Genomic DNA, 21,094 nt, shown 5'->3' on the forward strand with positions numbered 1-21,094 from the left:
TTATATTTATATATATATATATATATATATATATATATATATATATATAAATATATATATATAATTATGTACTGTCATTAAAAGTGTATTTGGTTCAACAACTGGTTCCACAAATGAGGTGAATCAGTTGGCAAATACAAATCAGGGTAAGCTGACAGCTTTAATCTAACTGCTTTCTTGGCTTAGTTTGTTTATGAAGTGATTTGTAATGTGTCAGTGCACTGGATGAAGAATTTCAGTCCTCTCAGGGTTGTAATCAATCTGTGCTGGGCACCCATATATACTGATGATATATTAATGTGCTATAGTGTATTAATGTCACTATGAGAGTCTAAGTATTCACTCCTAATTTTTATTGTACTTTAACCCAAAATGTCTGTATGGGGCTTCCTCTTTCCAGTAATGCAGTCTGACTTCCTTCAAGATGGGATTATCTTAACCTACTCTCTTATATCAAATCTTGTTTGCATTTACATAGAGTTAGTGAGTTTTTCTATGATTCCTGAGTGGGGAATGGTGTCAAAGGCCTTGGCCAGATCAAGATAGGCAGTATGAACCACCTTGCCTTCATCCGCAGCTCTGGTGACTGACTCAAAGAAGTTGACCAAGTTGAGCAGGCATGATCTACCCTTCACAAAACCAAACTGTGTGGGATCCAGAGTTTGGAGATTCCCTATATCCTTGTTTATTAGGTCCATGATGATGCGCTCCATAACTTTGCATATCAGACTCGCCAGGCTAATGGGGCAATAATTCCCAGGGTCTGTAGTCGTTCCTCCTTTGTGGAGAGGGATGACTATAGCAGTGTGCCATTTGGTAGGGACAAAGCCTGAGGTGAGGCTGTGATTGAACAGGGCACACAGGTGAGATGCCAGTTCACTCTGTAGTTCATGTAAAACACAGCCAGGGATATTGTCAGGTCCCATAAAAGCTTTATTCTTGGCCTTGGACTGTGCTGTTTTAATCTGTGCAGCAGTCATACTGGGTGCCTGGCAATCTACTGGTATTGTGACTGGTCTCTTGGGGGGGAGGGGTAAAGTTGGCACTCAATCTGTTGGACAGTATATTGGCAATATTTGTTGGCTCGGTATAGGACATACCATTGTGGAGTAGCTCAGAGCAAATCTGGGTATTGCCGTGGAGATTCTTTACATAACTATAAAAGGCCTTGTGGTTGTCTTTACTATCTGCTGCAATTCTGTTTTCATAGCTAGATTTAGAGGATTTAATGAGGGATCTCAACTTTTTGTTGAGGTTGATAAGGGAGTTTTTCCAGTCTTGGGATTTCACTTTATTCTGCATCAGTTTCCTCCTTCTGTTGTAGAGTTTGTTTATGGCAGGGGACCACCAGATTGGCTTCCTTTTTTTGGGGAAGAGCATCTTGGTTCTATCGGGTATGGTGAGATACATGTATTTGTGTACATGTTCGTACAGTGCATTGGTGTATGATTCGGTGGTCGTGCAACTGATCTCCATTTGCATGGGTGCCGTGAACTTAGCCACCTCTGTTTTTAGGAGCCCAAAGTTAGCTTAGGAGAAGTTTTTCATGGTGGTTTCCTTTGCATGGGGGGGGGATAAGGATGTGGATTTCCAAGATGATTAGTTTGTGGTCGGATCTAACCTGGGAGGAGTTGACTACTGGTGTGGAGCAATGGTCGCCCATGTTAGTAATGACCAGGTCAAGGATGTTGCTATTTCTAGTGTGGGTAAGAACGAGCTGGTCCAGGGCATTGGAATTAATGAATTCCAGCAAACATCAGAATGAGTATCTGTAAAATAAAGAAAGTAGAATTTCAAGCTGAATTTGAAGAAGTGTCAGAAGACATGGAAAAGACAAAATAGTCTGCACTACCTCTTATCTCCCAGTAGAATTTAATTTCATGGATGCTCTCAAGCTTCGATAAGAGAGAGGAAAAAAAGAGAGGGCTGGCTCATGGATGATCTCGACATTCCCCAGAGGAGTTTGTAATAGGCCTGTCACTAAAAAATCCACATGGCAGATTCCTCTGTCGTGGATACATTAAAAAATCTGAACCAACAGAACTTTGAAGATCCATATACTATGCCCTAAGTTCTAAGGTAGGCAGACAAGATTTTCCCTCACTCCAAAGATCAGTTACTCTGGGCAGAGGTGCCCATATGGACCCTACCATTTCTGCAGAAGCTCTGAAGAGGACATTTGAACCTTTCTGTTTCTGCTAAAACCAAGAAGAAAAAAACAAGTCCTCATGTGCAACATGAGCTATTATCATGATATGGAGGTGCAGGTACTAGATTATCTAAGGAAGCAAGAAGATGTATCCTTCAGATTCCTAATGGTACCCATAAGTTCTATACTGGATTGTGTGAGTCTCCGTTTAAGGTGGATCAAATGAGACATCTTATAAACCTAAAATAATGTATCTTTCTTATTATGCATTAAATGAAACATCTTAAAAGCCTAAATGATATATTCCCCTTATTACACAGCTTATTTATATGGGTATTTCAACATATGGGTTTGTTTTTAAATTTCTCATTGTGTTTGTTTTGTATAGGGAATGCCTTATCAACACAACTATTTTAGTGGGAGTAGAAGTCAGAGGTGTAAGTGGTAGTTTTCATAATCGGATCATCAGGACAGAATTACAGAATAATTTTGTTTATAAAGGTTCATAGATTAGTACTATGCTAACTGCGCTTTTGGACCATTTTAAGCCTAGCCAATTACCCCATGTGGGAATCAAGCCTGTACTTTGTGCCTGTCAGGTAAACACCTTAACCATTATGCCAGCTTCCTACTATCATTAAGAAATGAAGAAAGTTTGCTTTTTTAAAAGTCCCTAAATGTAGTGGTATTTACAGGGGAAGTATCACCTGATTAAAAGAAAAGGTCACCAAGTTGTGGTGTAATTCATTAAGGGAAGTTGATACATACAGAGGTCTACATGCAGTAGCCATATTTGAAATGAGAAGATAAAGGGTATTTTGATCCTTAGTAGGATACTTAATTATTTGTAAAAGGGGGTTAGTATTATAATATTAGAGAAGCACTGGGTACACTGATCATTGGCAGTATAGAGCAGCCATTCTATTAATGGATAGTAGAAATCCCCCAACAGAAATGTGTTGGGTTTAATGGGGATTTCAGCTGAGGTATTAAGATCATTATCATGATCAGAAGAGGACATAGAGGGTATGGTGCAGTCCTCTCTGAGGTGATCTTGGCATCTAGACGTTCAAATCTGGTGCCCCAAGGAATCAGTCCTGAGGTGATGATACCCTTGACAAATACTGATACTCCCCCAAAATTGCCAGTCGATCTGAAGAAATGATAGGCAATAAATCTAAGAACAGAGAGAACACTTCCATTGCTTTGAAGCCATGTATCTGTAGCCATGTGTATATGAATGTGTTAAAACTGCAGGACGGACTTACTTCCCAAATGTACAGACTTTCGCAGAATGTCCAGATTTTTGCCTCATATTTTTAGTCTGTTTCTCATAAAATTGTGGTTTTCTGGCAAACTGTTGGCAAATCATTGAGGGCTGATTTCAGAAAAATAATGACAGACATTTGAGTTTCAGACTTTATATCCTTAAGAAAATCCATGCTAATGAAAAACCTGTCATTCTATCAACTTTCTAAGTTTCTAACAGCAATATTTAAGAAGTGTCCCTATTTTGGGACCTTTGCCCTCCAGTCTTCAGGGCTTTGTCCGGAGTGCTTACTGTAAGAGATTGAGAGGTATGCTTTCAGCATTTTTCTGTTAAGACTTAAGCATTCACTAGAGCCACCTTAGTGTGCTCTGAATTGAACTTTACTGTGTTGCAAAGTCCAGCAGAAGGCCTCTGCCTTAAATGGCACTATGGAGGCTTTAGTCAGAATGTGAAAGTCATGCTAAGAGAGGTGCAGATCATTCCCGGTAAAGCAGAAGGACTTTCCATCCATCTTGTCCCAAGCTGATGCATACTGGATTTCCCTCGAATGATTGTTTTAGATCATGCCCCCAATAATGTTAAATAAGGTAGTAGACAAAGAATAAACAAAGAAAATTCTTACTTCTACATCTATTGTCAGCTCAGAACTCTTCTGTAGGAAGTTCAGAATCAGCAATAGCAAATATTTATGGCCAGAGCAAGAAATGTCTAAACTTGTATTAGCAATGACCAGACTATATATACTGACATATTTCATACTTGATATATACTCAGGTGTTGTCCTACGAAACATCTAATTAAACTAAATTATTTAAATTATTTTCTCCAGGTTGTCTTGAATTTGTTCTGCCGTCCATCTCTCATCTTAAATTTGGTGTTAATATTTACTAATTAATTTATCTGCTTTAAAGAATAAGCCCTAGATATAATTATCTCGTCTTTGAAAATTACTTGCATAATTTCACAGTGTTATTAACGTATATCCATATGGCTTGTTTAGCTATGATTTCATCTCTGCCATTTCCCACAATACAACATGACTCTCATTAGCTAGACATGCATAACTTACTTTGAAAAAAGTAATCAGAAATGGTTAACAGAGAAAAACTGTTATCAGTATCCATTACAAATTACATTTTAAAACTATTCTTTTCTTACTTTTATAAAACATTTTATACTGTCTTATATATCTTTTGTGAACAGCAACATTTACTCAATCAGGAGTACTTATGCTGATGCATGCATGTGGATCAAATGTGTACATGCTGGGGTTGGAACCATGACAGTGGCAAAAGGAATATAGATAAATGATGTTTTTGCTGTGGCAAGGAAACAGGTGAGGTAAGATGTTACCTCATACAAGCAAGCACTCAGCAATGAATGTTTAATGGTACACAGTGTCACACAAGCTACACAGATATACAATGCAACAACCATATTACACTTGCTTCAAATGACCAAAGAAGCAGATGGAAACAGCATTCTACCATGCAAGGAACGAAGCAAGACATTAATCTTGTACAACTACATTTCTGAAAGTCAACATATTAGCTGGAAAAAGCCCAAGAAAAACATTAAGTAGGTAGACTGTAAAACAAAATGTAGAACATTTAAGACTAGTGATGCAAATGTGGAAAGCAGCTTTTTATTAAAAACAATGAAAATGGCCCAGTTCTATCATGAAGAGGGACAAAGCCCTGACTCTGACTCAGATGCCCTGAGATTGATTAGTGGTTAGAACACTTGGGAAGCCAGGTGGGAAAGTGCAGGATATCTGCTTACCTATCTTGGGCAGTCCAGCCAGCTACAAAATCAGCATGTACTACAGAGTCAGAGATATTAGAAACCATAAGCAAGTAGAAGCACAAACTGTTGAACCACAAATAACTTGCTGTAATACATGAACTGACAATGGCTATTATTCAAAACCACTTTAATTTCACTTGCAAATGCAAAACAATGTCTGTCTCTGTCTTTTCTTATTAGGAAAAGGACCTTTAATTTGCCCAAGCTACAGAAGTGGACAATGGTCCAACAAGATTCCTAGTTGCAGATTACACTTTTTGACAGTTCATAATTTACTGAACTCAGCAGGTACACTAATGGCTACTATTAACCAGAAAGATTTAAGCATTAAATAAACTGATGTGTAGTTTCAATTGTTTGCCCATTTCATCTGAAACAGAAAAGAGTACTGAAAGCTATTCAGAGTTCTTTTCTATGGGTGAATGATTTATTTAATGAGAAAACAGAAGGTGTATGTAACTATATGAGCAGTTCTTTTTAAGTTAAATTAATGGCCAGTTTATTAAAGTTTTCTTTTTTAATAAGTCTGACAGGATCTCTAACTGTACTTAAAGGTAAACCAAATACAACATTTATAAATCTTCTCATTATAGCAATGGAGGTGTATCATTTCATAAACAAAATCAACCAGTCACTCATTTTTGATGCCTGCTTAAGTTCATTGCCATAGAGGAGTAAGAGCCTGCTTCTGCAAGAAATGGGTGCATGGTAGTGAAGCAGTGCTTCATGGGAATGTCAGTCCTTCTCAGGTCCCATGACTGCACATAAACAGATACATACACTGTTCAACCAAACCTACATCCAATTTAGTGGATGACCAATTCACCTATCAGACAGACATCCATCTGCCTGCCTATCTGTCTATCTGTGTGTCTATCTATCTACTGGGATAGTTTGGCTGGGGTGAACCCCTTTTCAGTGGAGGCCTAGAGAGAAAAACTTCCACATAAAAATAACAATTAACAAGTAGAAGCAATTAATAAATAAATGCATAAATAAATTACTTTATTTATTTATTTTATTTTTCATTTGTTAACCAGGGGTGTCTGACTGAGCCGAAAAGGCCCTTTTTCCGCAGAGGCCCGGGGAGAAAAGCTCCACAAAGAAAAATTACAGATACATTTCGTTATTTAGACATGATCAGTATACCCACATATTACAAAAGGCATGTTTTTACAGTGGTATGCAGCACATCAACAGTTACAGTGGAGAGAACAAACAAAAAAATATTAATTTAAAAATAAAGGTAATTAATAGATTTGTGGTGTACAGCTGAAATTTGGAACATAGGTAGAATACATACATAGTACACAGGTACAGTACATACATTGTAGATTAGCCAGTGTTTGTGAGTAAGATTGAAAACTATTATCAAGTACTCTAGATTTAGTATGTATACCTTATCCGCTTTCACTAGCCTGGAGAGCAGTCATGGCACTGCCAACTTTGCTTGAGATGTTGCTTGATGAGGTCTTTAAAGGGGGCTTTGGATGATATGTTCTGAATGCTAGCGGGGACAGAGTTCCATTTTTTAGCCACTGAGCTACTATATAGCACATCTCTAAAGCTATTGTAGCTGTTGGTGACTTCTAGTAGTAGTTTGTTTGATGATCTAAGAGGCCTTTTGGCTGAGTAATGTTGTACTAGGTGTTTGAGGGCAGGACACTTATTGGGGAGGTAATAGATCGAATGACAGAGGCAGAGCTGATTGTAGGTTGGGAGGTTGGGCAGTTCAAGCCAGTGGAGCTGTCGCAAAGCAGTACAGTGATGACTTCTATATGAGCAATTTGCAGCAAAGCGGGCAATTCTGTTATAGCAGGCTTCCATTTTGCATAGTTCAGTTTTATTGAGATTAGTCAGAATGGGAGATGCATAAAGTAGGGTGGATAGAAGTTGGGAGTGAGCAATGGCTGATCTTGTGTTGTTGGTAAGAAATGGTTTGATACGGTAGAGTAGTCCCAGTCTGGCATGTACTTTTTTAATAGTTAAGTTGAGATGACTATCAAATTTTAGGTGGGAGTCTATGGTTATTCCCAATAGCGTAGCCTGTGCCACTGGAGTGATTGGAGTAGCATTTGTGGAGTAGATAGTGAATTGACTATTATCAGTGTTTTTGCTAGAACTGGTTATAATCATAAGCTGAGTTTTCTTTGGATTGAGGATACGTTGGGCTTTGGTAAGGTAGTTTTCAACATCAGAGAATGCTAGCTGAGTTGTTTGCAGGAGGGTGAGAATGTTTTGTGCAGCACAGATTAAGGTAGTGTCATCTACATACTGAATGATAGATGCATGCTGTGTGGAGGTATGGAGGTCATTTGTGAAGACTGTGAATAGTAGTGGTCCTAAGATAGAACCCTGTGGGACTCCTATAGTTATGGGCAGCTGAGGAGAGAGAGAATTTTCCCATTTCACAGCTTGGTACCTGTCAGTTAAGTAGCTTTGGAACCAGGTAAGAGTGGAATTTGATAGGTGATATTGGTTTAGTTTGTTTAGCAGGATTTGGTGTGAGACTGTGTCAAATGCTTTGGACATATCCAAAAAAAGAGTTGACACTTGTAGGCCTTCATTTTTGAGATGGTTTACGGTGTCTGTGAAGCAGACGAGGGCTGTAGTGGTACTATGGGCAGGTCTGAAACCATGCTGAGTAGGTGACAGGATGTTGCTGTCTAGGAGATATTTTAGCATCTGGGTATGGATGCATTTTTTTAGGATTTTGGCCAGGGGGGAGAGTAAAGCAATGGGTCTGTAGTTATTAAGTTCAGTGGAGGTCCCACCTTTATGTATGGGTGTAACATAGGATATTTTTCCAGAGTTTGGGCACATAGTTTTCAACAACTGATCTGTTTATGAGAGTGGAGACAGGGATAGCAATAGCATCTGCTGTGAGTTTCAAGAAATAGCTGGGGAGTAGGTCAGCTGCTGTTGATGAGGTTTTTAGTTTGGAGAGCATGCTTTTGATTGAAGTGGTGGAAACTGTTTTGAGGGTAAAGCTTGTATTAGTGTTATTTGTGTTGGGGGGGATAGTAAGGAAGGAACTGTCCTGTGATACTAAGGATAGAATTGAGTTCACAAAGTGGGAGTTGAATTGTGTTTCGATGGGAACTTTAGTGACAGGGGTGGTTGGTTTGGGGGTAGCCTTTTGGGTGGATTTTAGTAGCTGGTTTACATTTTTCCAAAATTTTGGGGGGTTGTGTTGGTATTTAATTTGTAATGTTGTGTGGTAGGATTTTTTATCCAGCCTAATGCAATTTTTTGCATGGTTGCGCAGTTCTTGGTACTTAGTTAGGCTTTGTGTTCCTTTGTTTTTTTGATAGTAAAGCCAGGCAGTGTCACTGGACTTGAGGATTTGTTTGGTTTCTTTACTGAGCCAGGGGTTTGTAGAAGTTCTAACCTTGATTTTGCGCAATGAAGTGACAGTGTCTAGGTGTTGTAGAAATGTTTTGTTGAAATATGCTACAGCCTGGTCAAGTGGGAGGGTTTTTAGAGGGGTCCAGTCATAGTTACAGAGTAAAGTGTTGAGGACCTCAGCAGAGAATTTTTTTGTGTTTCTAGTGGATATATAGTTAGTGGTTTTGCATATGTTTGTTCTACTACGTATAAAGTATATTATGTTGTAGTCACTTAAGGTGTCTGGGAGACTGCCTGTGTGAGGGTACAATGTGGGGATGTTAGTTAGGACCCATTCAAGGATGGATTCCCTTTTAGATTTTTTATCACATCTAGTTGGAATTTGGACTAGCTGCTGGTAGCCATTGATATACAGGTGAACCAATCTAGGCTGAAGTCCCCCAGATGAAGGGTTTCTTGTGAGTATGTGGAAGAACACCAGGATAAGAAGTCTTCAAGGCTAGTAGGTGTATTACCAGGTGGAATATAGATCACAATTGTGGTGATGACCTTTTTAGGGTGAAGTTGAAGTTGTGAGATATGTATGTCCCAATTATTGGGGGAGGGGTAGGAGTTTGGTAATTGACGTACAGTTAAGTTGGACTTGTACAGTAAGGCAATTCCACCCCCTTTACTAAGTGGTCTGTATTGTCTAATGATATTGTGGCTGGTAGGGAGAACTTCTGAGTTAGCTATGTTTTTATTTAGCCAGGTTTCTGTTAAAGCACCCATGTCTGGGGAGTAGTGTGCTATTGTGGCCTGGGGTTCAGGTGTTTTATTTCTGATACTTCTAATATTAATATTTAGCATTAAAAGATGGTTGGTTTTGCTGCTGTTGTTGATTTGCCCAGGGATGAAGATAGTGGGGGTGTTATGTTCTGACATTTATGTTGGAGCAGTTTGTGTTGGACAGGATGGATTTGGGCCTGGGTTGGGGTGGATATCCCCACTTATGGTAAGTCTGCTGTTACAATGGTGATACAGATGTTGGAGTTTAGTGAGGAGTGTGAGAAAGTATTGTGTTTTTTTTGGAGTAGGAATGAGAGCATATGTGTTTAGTTCTGAATTGGTCCGTTATGTAGTTCTTAAACAATTGTGGGCAGATATTATTATAATGTGTGGTGTCTGTATATGAGAGTGCATAATGTAGTGTTGTGCTACTAAGTTTAGGGATATTGCTAGAGTGATAACTTGTGGTGTTGTAAAGAATCATGAGAAGACAGACTAGACTTAGTTGTGTGATAGTCATGGTTATAAAGTTTAAGTTGGTTCTAGGTGGGGGGTCTGAATAGGAATTATAGGGTTGCACTATATGTGGATGGAGAAGTAGTGTGGATGATGGAAAAAATGCCTAGTGGAATGAGAGTGATTGGGAGTATTTTGTGTGGAGCAAGTTGGTGTGGTATAATGTGATATGACTTGAGGAGCTGTGATTGGTGGAGGTGATGCGAGGGTGAGCTGTGGGTGCAGCTGTAATTACTATAAATGTAGAGGTAGTGGGGGCGGGAGGAACTAGGGGGCAGGGCAGGGGAGCGGAGAGAGCCCGAGCGTTAGCGAGGGTGAACGGAGCGGGGCAGAGCCCACCAAGACAAGAGAAAAAACTAAGTATTACTTTACAAATCTGATCACTTTAAACAAATTCCTGAGGTCTAATGGCTTACCAGCAAGCAGAATTGTAATTGCTGAAGAGCACTTGTGTCCTGGTGGGAGACTAGAAATTTAAAGATGGCTCCATGCTCTACAGGATTCTAATATAGACTTAGTATTGGGGGAGGGAGATACCACAAGGGGTGTAAACCAGGTGGAATGCAAAGAAATCAGAGAGGCAATCAGTGGAAATCAGTGAAGGCCTGAGAGGGGGTAAGTAATAATTCAACCTACCTGTAAAGTGAAGGAGAGAAGGGACAGCAAAGTTTATTAAGGTTGGGAGTGTGTCTTCACATTGACTTGCTGATTAGTAACCAGTTTGTGCACAGATTAGAGTAGGGAGATACATTAGCAATGAAGGGGAATGTAGAGAGATGAAAATAAACATGTGGGCCTCCAAGTGATACAAACTAAGGCAGAAAGCACTGAGAGGGCTGCTTGATGGTTATTTAGTCACAGGGATCTGAATTAAATGTATACTGTCTATTGGACAGTTAGGATTACTGTACTAGCTGGGGAGGGGAGGACACAAGGCTACAACAGTCAGTTTTATTAGCACACTGAGAACTACTAAGAAATACTGCTAATGTAATAGCTTCACTCTCATAAAACATACAAGTAGAATGCCTGGGTGGACTGTCCCTGCTCTTGAGGCTCAAAATGTGTATCCTTGTTTAGTTTGCAGTACTGATTCCTTCTTACACTGTATGGGTGGAGTGGTAGCCGCAGACCGCAGATTTGCTTGAGTGTGCTCCTGCTCTTGAGGCTCAAAATGTGTATCCTTGTTTAGTTTGTAGTACTGATTCCTTCTTATACTGTATGGGTGGAGTGGCAGCCGCAATAAGTAATACAAGCATGTTATTTTCATTCTTTTTTCCCACCCAAAGCTACACAGCCTTCTAACTGTTCTCCCACTTTCCGTGTTGCACAATTGCTCCTTCTGGGGACCTCTGGCATAAGTCTTCACTAATTGGGCACTGCTGAATTCTTGGGAAGTGGACCTTGGTTGTAACTCAGTTGCAGTCCCAGGAAATGAGGAATCCATTGTAGTATTGCATGCAAGGAGCTGGGATCCATTATCCTTATGATGGCTGGTCAAAGTCCCTACCAGTAGAGAATGGCTAGTGCAATGACAAAAGAGACATTGTCACTACCTCCTGTAATTTATATGGATGCCCTAGAATGCCTCTGGTCTCCACTAGAGATTGCACAAACATTGAGCTTCCCTCTCCCAGGATATTAGATCTAGCCATCAGCAGCTTAATCTAACCACCTAACCCCCCACCCCCGCCCATAGGTCAGCTCTACCAGAAGAATTTCTATACAATGTCAACTTTTTCCATGTGATTACAGATTCAGTTATGAATTACAAATTAAACAGAAACATTCCAAAATACTAACTATGACATTTTAATCAACATAAAGTCCAACGCAAGAAATACAAAGCAGTATATTGAAATATTATATCCTAAATCAAACAACCCTGTAGAAAGCGAACAATGTCCATTCGACAACTTAAAGTTATTTCAACAAACTTATCAGCAATTTCTTCCAGTAATCCCAGTGTTGTTTTCTGTTATAGTTCTACTGAAGTAAAAGCTAATACTGAAGGGCTCTAAATGACTAAATTTGCATGTGACTGCAAGATAGGAGCAGTCACTGAATCCCCAAATGACTTAGCCATCCTGCAGGAAGGTTTGTTTCAAATAAATAAATAACTGGTGCCAAAATCATGGATTGAAACTAAATGCCAAAAATGCATTATTATATCCTTTGAGAAGTCATCTACCTCAAGAAACTATCACATTGATACTATACTCTTAAGAGTTGACCTAGTTTTTTAGGAGTTGTGAAATTATGTTGACAAGGACTTAACTTTTGACATTTTTTTAACATCTGTCCATTGTTGCAAGAAAGTCTTTCTATATTGCACAACTTATAAACAAAGAGATTGTGTCTAGATCTAGGGATGTCATTGTTCCTCTTTACTTGACCCTCATTAGGCCAATCATAGAGTGTAATGCCTCCTTTGGCATAAATCTGTGTAGACACATGCAATAACAGGAAGTGCCACAAATAGGCCATACTAAAAAGATACAAGGTCTAAACAATATGTCATACACGGACTGACTCAAAGCCCTGTCATCAGAGCTGGATCATGGTCAAATGGGACCCTAGGCAGGGTAATGGATCATCACCCCCTCCCTCTGCAGCCATTCCAGAGTCCTGTTACCTGGCTATTTCTTGACAGTTATCATAAACACTGTTCAAACCTCTCAGTGTGCATACTGTTTTCTGTTTTACTTCTACAATAATTATTTGGATTTAATTTAAAACTTTTATTTTAAATTTGATAGCACAAACACTGATAGACATTTACTAAAAAAGCAATACTGTCTCACAGTGAAAACAGACTAAGCATTAAAACTTCTCTGCCTTTGAAACTCACATTCATTGAAACAGCATTGAAACCCACATTCAAAAAATGCATATGACCAGTGTTGGATAGCTTTCCTTTGGGCTGTCTTCAAATCATAGGCCCCGTACACACATTTTTAAGACAATGTATACATGTGTTCCTTGATTCAAATTATATTAATTGTATAATACAGCACTACTTGTTAGAGAGTGTTTTAAATTTGTAGTTTTGAACTTTTTTTCCAGTAAGCAATGAAACAAAATGTATGAACCAATAATGACAAAACTTCCCAATTCAGAACATTTCATCTATAAAAGTCTACTCAGACTTCTGTCTTTACAATCCACCAATATCAGTGAATATGCACAATCTCTACAAAAGTAAAAGTCATCTGAATAATTCCACATTAGAGATCTGTAACTACCGAAGATGTTGCTGCTAGTAAGCAACTTTATATTTCTGTGTTTCATCTGCAAATGAATAAATTGCTTATGTTATGTTAAATAAATGGTACGCTTGTAATATTGCAATAGGGAATGGATGGCAAACTGACAGGTTCATAGCTACTAGGCAACGCCTCCAAAAGAGGACATACTCAGGACTGCTGCACCCCACCCCCCATTAAATTACAACACACTGGCAGCAATCCATTTAGATGTTGTGGGAGTAGAACTCAAAGTCCTTTGCATCAAAAGCAAATATGCTACATGTTGTGCTACTAGGAATGTTTTAAATGCTTTAGAACAGTAGTGATACCATTTGTTAAACAACAGTTGTACATTGTAAACAAATTTAGTATGAGCAGCACTAAACGTCTCTTCTCCTGAAGTTCTCAATTCCTTATAAAATGCACTCAACACTCAACCATACCTCTCAGCTTTGTAGCACAAGAAATCTAGACAAAGCCAAAATTAATGGGGTGTGGGCAAAGGTACAAAACTAGGGACAAAGTTTAAATATTGTTTGTATAATCTTATAAAGTTGCTAGAATAAAAGGTTTTGTCTTACCATGCATTTTCTGAAGGATATGAAGACTGCAACTTAAATGGCTGTCATTATTTACTAAATTTAGTCCTCATTGATTTGCCAGAAAAACACATTTTATGAGGACAGACCTAAAATATGAGGCAAAGATTTGGACATTTGAGAGCTATGCACTCAACTTGTTGAAATTTATTTTTTTAACATATTGGTGGTTGGAGTAGAGGATTCAGGTTATTACTTCCTCTATCTAATGTACAGGGTTTGAGCCTGAACAAATTAAATAACCACCAGTTATCCCTATATGGGGCATTTTATACAAACGACACACAACGGAAAGACACGGAGCCTACCAAAGTGGGGGTCTTCACCCCCCACACCTCCGTACTTAAATACACACACACACACACACACACACACACACACACACACACACACACACACACACACACACACACACTCAAAACCTTACTTGCTGAAGATGAAACCTCATTTTTGTGGAAGCAGCAGCACAAAACTGTCCATTCCCAGCAATACATGGAAGAAGGGAATGCTAAATTCAGCACACAGAAAGGAAGAATGGTCTGTGCAATGACATGCACAGAAGCAACAGGTGTGTGCGACCAGATGCAGAAGACATTCAAGAAGAATGCATTCAGAAACACATATTGTTTTGTAATTTAAAAAAGTGTAACAGTCCCTCAGCAAGGGAGCCCTCTACCAGCCAGCAGGGGCCCCCTCAAAGCCAGTGGACCCTAGGTAACTGCCTTGGTTGCATAGTGCTGGATCTGTCTCTGCTTGTCACTATGCTTGATATCCTGTAAAATCTACTAAAAGGTGACCTGTGTCTTGCATACAAGGCACCCTCCAACCCAATACTGAGAGATTTTCTGCACATCAGAAAATCAAATGGCATCAGAAATATCTCTTCTGCAATATCAACAGAAAATTTTGGAGGGGCAGTTAGATCTCACAGAGGATATTGCTGCTTTAGAACAGACTCCTCATTCACATAAAAAACAAAGTTCATTTCTGGCCATTTTCAAGTGCAACTTAGACGTATGGATGAGAAATAGAACATTTTCCCCATGACTGCCCCCTGCACTAGTACTGGACATAGTCAGCTCCTAAATGATTTATCCCATGTGCAGAGTAACAGGTGTGCTGTACCTTTAAGAAGCATTTCTAAAGTATGTGTGTGCATATAAATACCAAGCATGTGTTATCTTCACTGCCATTTTGAAGGTACAGCAAGAGTGTTAACATCTATGCGAATGATAGCTAGTTTGTATATAAGGTAGTTAGTTAGCCTTGTTTATGATGTGTTTGTATAAAATAAAGCTGCTTGAACAAGAACCCACAATGTTCGCCTGTTTCTTCCTGACCTGGGGAGTGACATGGTGTCAGAAATGGGATGATGAAGACTACTATTCAGAGCCACAAGGTGCAGAGGTAATGGTGAAGACAAACTAAGTGAACTGTGAGTAAAAAAGAGCCAGGAGAAAGCTAAAGGTAAAGAGAATATGCATAAAAGTTTTATTTATTAAAAGAGATAAAATAGAGCATTACAAGGGCACAAAATATATTACTAAGCAAACGATTAGCATAGAAACATTTATTGAGCAAAAGAGAAGCATAAAAAAGCTCATTAATCAAACAAAATGTTTAAAACAAGGTTATTTGATAAAACGAGAATGTTTAAAGTAAAATGAGCATGTCTAGAGTTAAAACAAGCACAAGAAAGTATAATGGGCATGAAAAAGAGATTAGATGAGCAAAACAAATATAAGGAAAGGGCAGAAAGGGCACATTAAGAGATTAGATGAGCAAAACGAATATAACAAAAGGGGCAGAAAAGGGCACATTGAGCATAAATGAAGCAAGGCGACTGCCTGTGTTTTGGCAAATTACTCTGTTTTAGCATAAATTACTATTTCTCATTGACTGAAGCCTTGAATAGCATAACCAGAGTTGTCTGAAGTGTCTCAAAGTGTGTAAAAGTGCTTGCAGTGTATGTTTATTACTGTGCATTTATTCCAAAGAGTTTGTTGTGTGCAAAGTACAACTATGTTGTGAAGTACAGTCAAGTACAACCATTTTGAAAAGTTTCTTGTGCATGTGTGTGACTATTCACAGAGTGCTGCCATTACAGAATGTTTCTTGCACTGTACACAGTATTTGGCAAAGTGCAGTCATTTTGGGAAATTTCAGTGTGCTGAGTATTGTTATTCACAAAGTGCAGTTATTTTGAAGTGTTTCTCACTCTGCGCTTCTTCTGCCCAGTTCATTCACAAAGTATAATTACTTCAAAACAGTTTATTCACAAATTGCAATTACTTTGAAATAATTTATTCGTACAGTAGTTACCTCAAAATGTTTCTTGCCCTCAGCTTCTATTGCCCAGTTTATTCATGCTATGCAATTATTTGAAAGGTTTCTTAAAATGATGATAAACGACTTTTACAGTCAAATAATTTCAAGATAAATGACTTGTACAGTAAAATAATTTCAAGACAAGGACTTTTACAGTAAAGTGATTTCAGAGTATTACAGTGCCCAGGAGACTTGTTTCATAACGTTCAGTTATATAAAGGCTTACTGTGTTATTGCAAGCACTGGCATAAATTTAAAAAACCTATGTATGTGTATCTCTAAGTGTATGTGTTTGTGTATATTTGCAAAAGTCTTCACTAAGATATGTTAATATGGCAGACAGATTTCACAAGCCACAACCACTTCTATTTGATCAGGATATTGCATAGAATTGGAGAGTATTTGAGCAAGAGTATGATATATTTATAAAAGCAGCTTATTCTGATAAAGATGCTCACACCAGGGCATTCATTTTGCTAAACCTAGCAGGTTCAGAGGCCATTGAAAGGCAGTGCTCATTTGTATATGCACCAGCAGTATATGAAGGTGAAGGAGAAACTTGTCATATTGTTGTGCACGCTGAATCAAGGGAAGACCCCAAGTGTTGGAAGCCTAAATTCAGAGAAATGTGTAACCCTCAGATGATTGTTACATTAGAGAGGCATTTGTTTTACATGACAGAGCAGAAGCAAGGGGAAACTTTTGCAGCTTACATTACTGACCTAAGAAGCAAAGCTAAAACGTGTAAGTTTGGTGATTTAAAGGATGAGTTAATAAAGGGCAGACTCATGTGTTGAATTAATAATGCTGCTGTGAGAAAGATGTTACTTCATGACAGTGATTTGATGCTTAGCAAAGCCATTGAGATTTGTCAGATTTAATAAGTTACAGAAAGGCACACAAGTATGCTTGCTAGTTATAAGAGTCTGGTTTCAGCAGGCTCCAGAGCAAATGTAGACAGCATGCAGCATGTGACAGGCAAAAGCAGACCTAAGCACATGTCAGCAGCAGTCCCTGTGGGACTTCCAGGTAAAACCCCTAGTCTTCTAGCAAATTTCAAGACCAGTTCTGTTAAAGGAGCATGCTCAGTGCAGAACTGAGGTTATCCAATGCAGAACAGATGCTGCTCAGTACAGTATAGAGGTGAATCAGCAAAACCCAAATCAAGCTTTATTGTTAACTGTCGCAATTGTGGTGCCAACCATGAGTCCAGAAGAGAAACATGTATAGCATTTGGTCAGCAATGCCACAGATGTAAGAAATGGAACAATTTTCAAAAGTCTTGTAAATCAAGTAAACCTAAAACAGTTACAAAGAAGGGTCACTCAAAAAAGCAAGTTGATCAAGTAAATCTGCAACAGTCCGCTTTCTATGTAGATGGTGTGTCAGTGATTTGGTGAAAAGATTGATGCAGTTTATTTATTGGCAAGAAATTAAGTGTTTTGTATTGTTCAAATCAATGATAAATCCACTGAGCTCAAAGGAGACACTGGTTCAAAGTGTAATGTTATGTCTGCAGATACTTTTGCAAAGATCAGAGCAGGTGAACAACTAAATATGACTAGTTGTGTGAAACGTGTTGCTTATAGAGGTGAGAATTTCAAACTGAAGGCACAGTGGTGCTTTCATGTTATGTGGCCAAGAACTGCTATAGCCTGTTATTCTATGTAGTTTGAAGACCTGTGCAGTCATTGTTGGGTCTCAGGGACAGTTTGAGAATGAATCTGCTTTTTTTTACCAAAGCAGTTCATCAAATCAGGACATGTCCCAGTTCCAGCTTCACTAACACTATTTTTTCAGAGTATGCTGATGTTTCGAAGACAAGTTGGGCAAATTTCCAATGGTATATTCTATGAAACTTGACCCAGAGATCAGTCAAATGGTCAGACCAATGAGAAGTATTCCCATAACTAAGCAGCATAAAGTCAAACCTCAGTTGGATAAAATGGTGTAACAAGGTGCAATTTGTCCAGTTACAGAACCTACCGAATGGGTGTCGTCCATGGTAGCAGCTCATAAGAAAGGCTCAGATGAAATCAGAATATGCATTGACCCAAGAGATTTAAATAAAGCATTGAAAAGACCACATCATCCTATATGTACAGTCGGAGAAGTCACAGTCCTGATACAGAATGCCACTGCTTTTTCTGTCTTGGATGCAAAGAGTTCATTTTGGTAAGTGATGCTTGATTGCAAATCTTCACCACTGGCTACATTCAGTACCACATTTGGAAGATATAAACTCTTCAGGATTCCATTTGGAATACATTCTGCAAGTGAAGTCTTTCAGCTTGCAATGGATCAAATTTTTTTGTGTTATCCTTGTGCTATAATAGTAGATGATTTATTGGTCAGAGGCAATGGTGAGGCAGAGCATGACAGAAAATTTAAAAGAGTTCTATACAGAGCACGTGAAGTGAACTTAAAGCTCAATCCTCTGAAGTGCAAATTCAGACTACCAGAAGTTACATATGTAGGGCATTTATTTACAAGTATTGGCTTGAGACCAGACCTGTCCAAGCAAACAGCCATTCTTGAAATGCCAACACCACATAATGTGCAAGCTCTACAATGTTTTCTTGGCATGGTCAACTACTTAGGCAAGTTTATACCAGACTACAGTGAATTGAGAGCACCTTTGAGAGAACTCACATGTACAAATGTTACATGGTCATGGCTAGAATGACGCCAGAAAGCATTTGAAGTTCTTAAGCAGAAAATTGCTACACCACCAACATTAAGGTAATATGATATCTACAAACATTCCTGCGATGCTTTAAAATTTGGTTTAGGTGTAGTTATTCTTCAAGAAGGTAGGCCAGTAGCCTATGCATCTAGAACACTTGCACAGACTGAGATGCAGTATGCTCAAATTGAGAAGGAACTTTTGGCAATAGTGTTTGCATGTTCCAAGTTTCATGTTTTCCAGACTGAAACTGATCATCAACCTTCGGTTACTATTTTAAAGAAGTCTATGCATTCAGTTCCAGCAAGATTACAACGAATGATCCTTAAATTGCAAATGTAAACTTCAAAATGGTCTGTACGAAAGGCAAACTTCTTTATCTAGCTAATACCTTATCTGGATCACCCAGAACTACAATGGAACAGCTTGAAGCATAGAATTTTGACTTTGATGTCATGGAAGTGCATACTTTTTCTACCACAAGACTTGATGAGCTACAAGATCATGCAATGACTGATCCAGTTTTGCAAAATCTCAATCACTACATCAGCGATGAATGGCCGTCAAAGCAATCTAGTGTACCACACGATGTGCAACCTTACTCTCCTTAAAGAGATGAGTTGTTGATGGAAGATGGCATTATTTTCAAAGGTCCTAAAAGTGTTGTGTCTGCTTCCTTACAACAAGAGTATATCCAGATTTTGCATCATGGTCACCCATGTTCTGAATCTACTAAGGAAGGGCAATAGGACTTGTGTTTTGGGCTTCTCTAGTGAAAGACATTGGTAGAGTACTTTCTTCCTGTTCAGTATGTAATAGTACTAAACCGCATTTGCAAAAAGAACCACTTCAGATAATTCAAATCCCTGAACTACCTTGGTCAATAGTAGCTACTGACATATTTGAGTGGTACAATCAACATTACTTAGTACTGGTAGACTCATTCGAATTGGTTTGAGATTGATAATCTAACTTCTACTACAGTCATTACTAAGTTGAAACTCCATTTCTCAGTCTATGGCAGTCCACAGAAATTACTCTCTGACAATGGTACCCAATTTGCACTCAGTTGTTTCAGAAATTTGTAGGAGAGTGGGACTTCATACATTTTAATAGTAGTCCAGAGTATCCGCAATCAAATGGACTTGCTGAGCATACAGTAGAGTGCAAAGCAATTACTTGAGAAGTCAAAGCGTGATAATACCAATGTTTTTTTTTATTTATTCGATCTCAGAAGCATACCTTTGGCTAACCTGCTCAGAGACTTCTATCCAGGCAAACCAGAACAACATTGCCTATCAGTTCTATTTTTTTGAGGCCTAAAGCTAAACACAACAAAGCCTCTAGAGCCCAGTTATTTAAAAAGCATTCTTTTCAAAAGTCCAGCTATGACAAATTGAGCAGATTTCTTCATTCATTGAAAGAAGGAGACAGTGAGGGTACAAACAGTGAAAGGTTTTGACCAGAATGGTCAAGTAATGAGTATATGTGCAGAGCCGAGATCCTATTTTGTTAAATCCGAGGGTGTGGAGTACAGGGGAAATCACATACATCTTCTTCCTGTAGCAGAATCGACATCGCAGCATTGTACTCGTGATAAAGACTCTAACTATCAGAGCAATCCAGATGATATTACTGTTCCAGAACATGTCTTGACTCCTGGTACTGTTCCAGCAGATGGTTCCATTGTTCCTAAGACTGAACAGTCAACAGCCACAATTCCAGTTTCCTAAACCAGATCCCAAAGTTTATGTCACACGATATGGTCGCATCTCAAAGCCTAGTGTGAAATACACAGCAACGTAGTCATAGTTGTATATATGTACCTAGCTTTGTATAATTGCATGATGAAAATTATTTCTGTGTAAATTGCCTATTTATTAATACCAGTGACAATGCCAGACTCATTTCTCAAAGAGAGAGGATGGAGAATAACAGGTGTGCTGTACTTTTAAGAAGCATTTCTAAAGTCTGTGTGTGTATATAAATATCAAGCACGTGTTATCTTCATTGCCATTTTGAAACTGGCTAGGCTTGGAATGGCCCATAAGGGCAGTTAGCCTAGTACATACTTATGAACATGTTCTATCATTAAAAAAAGATGATACAAACAGATTGTAAAGTGGCATTAGAAATTAAAACAAAAAACAAAACAATGAAGGATATAACTAGAAGAAGAAAATAAAATAACTGTCAGAGACCAATTTTATACGTTAATGAAAAAAACACCTCTGATAATGAACTTTACTTTATGATTTTACAGTCAGCTCCTTTGAACACAGTGTAGACCTAATGCTTTTCTCTTGACCATACATTCAAGAATATTAATCTAATGACAACATCTGAAAAAGTATAAGCACATCTCATTAAACTTTG

Source organism: Protopterus annectens, chromosome 8.part0 (assembly GCF_019279795.1).
Source record: "Protopterus annectens isolate FY-2018-M chromosome 8.part0, PAN1.0, whole genome shotgun sequence".
In the NCBI taxonomy this organism is placed as follows: Eukaryota; Metazoa; Chordata; order Ceratodontiformes; family Protopteridae; genus Protopterus; species Protopterus annectens.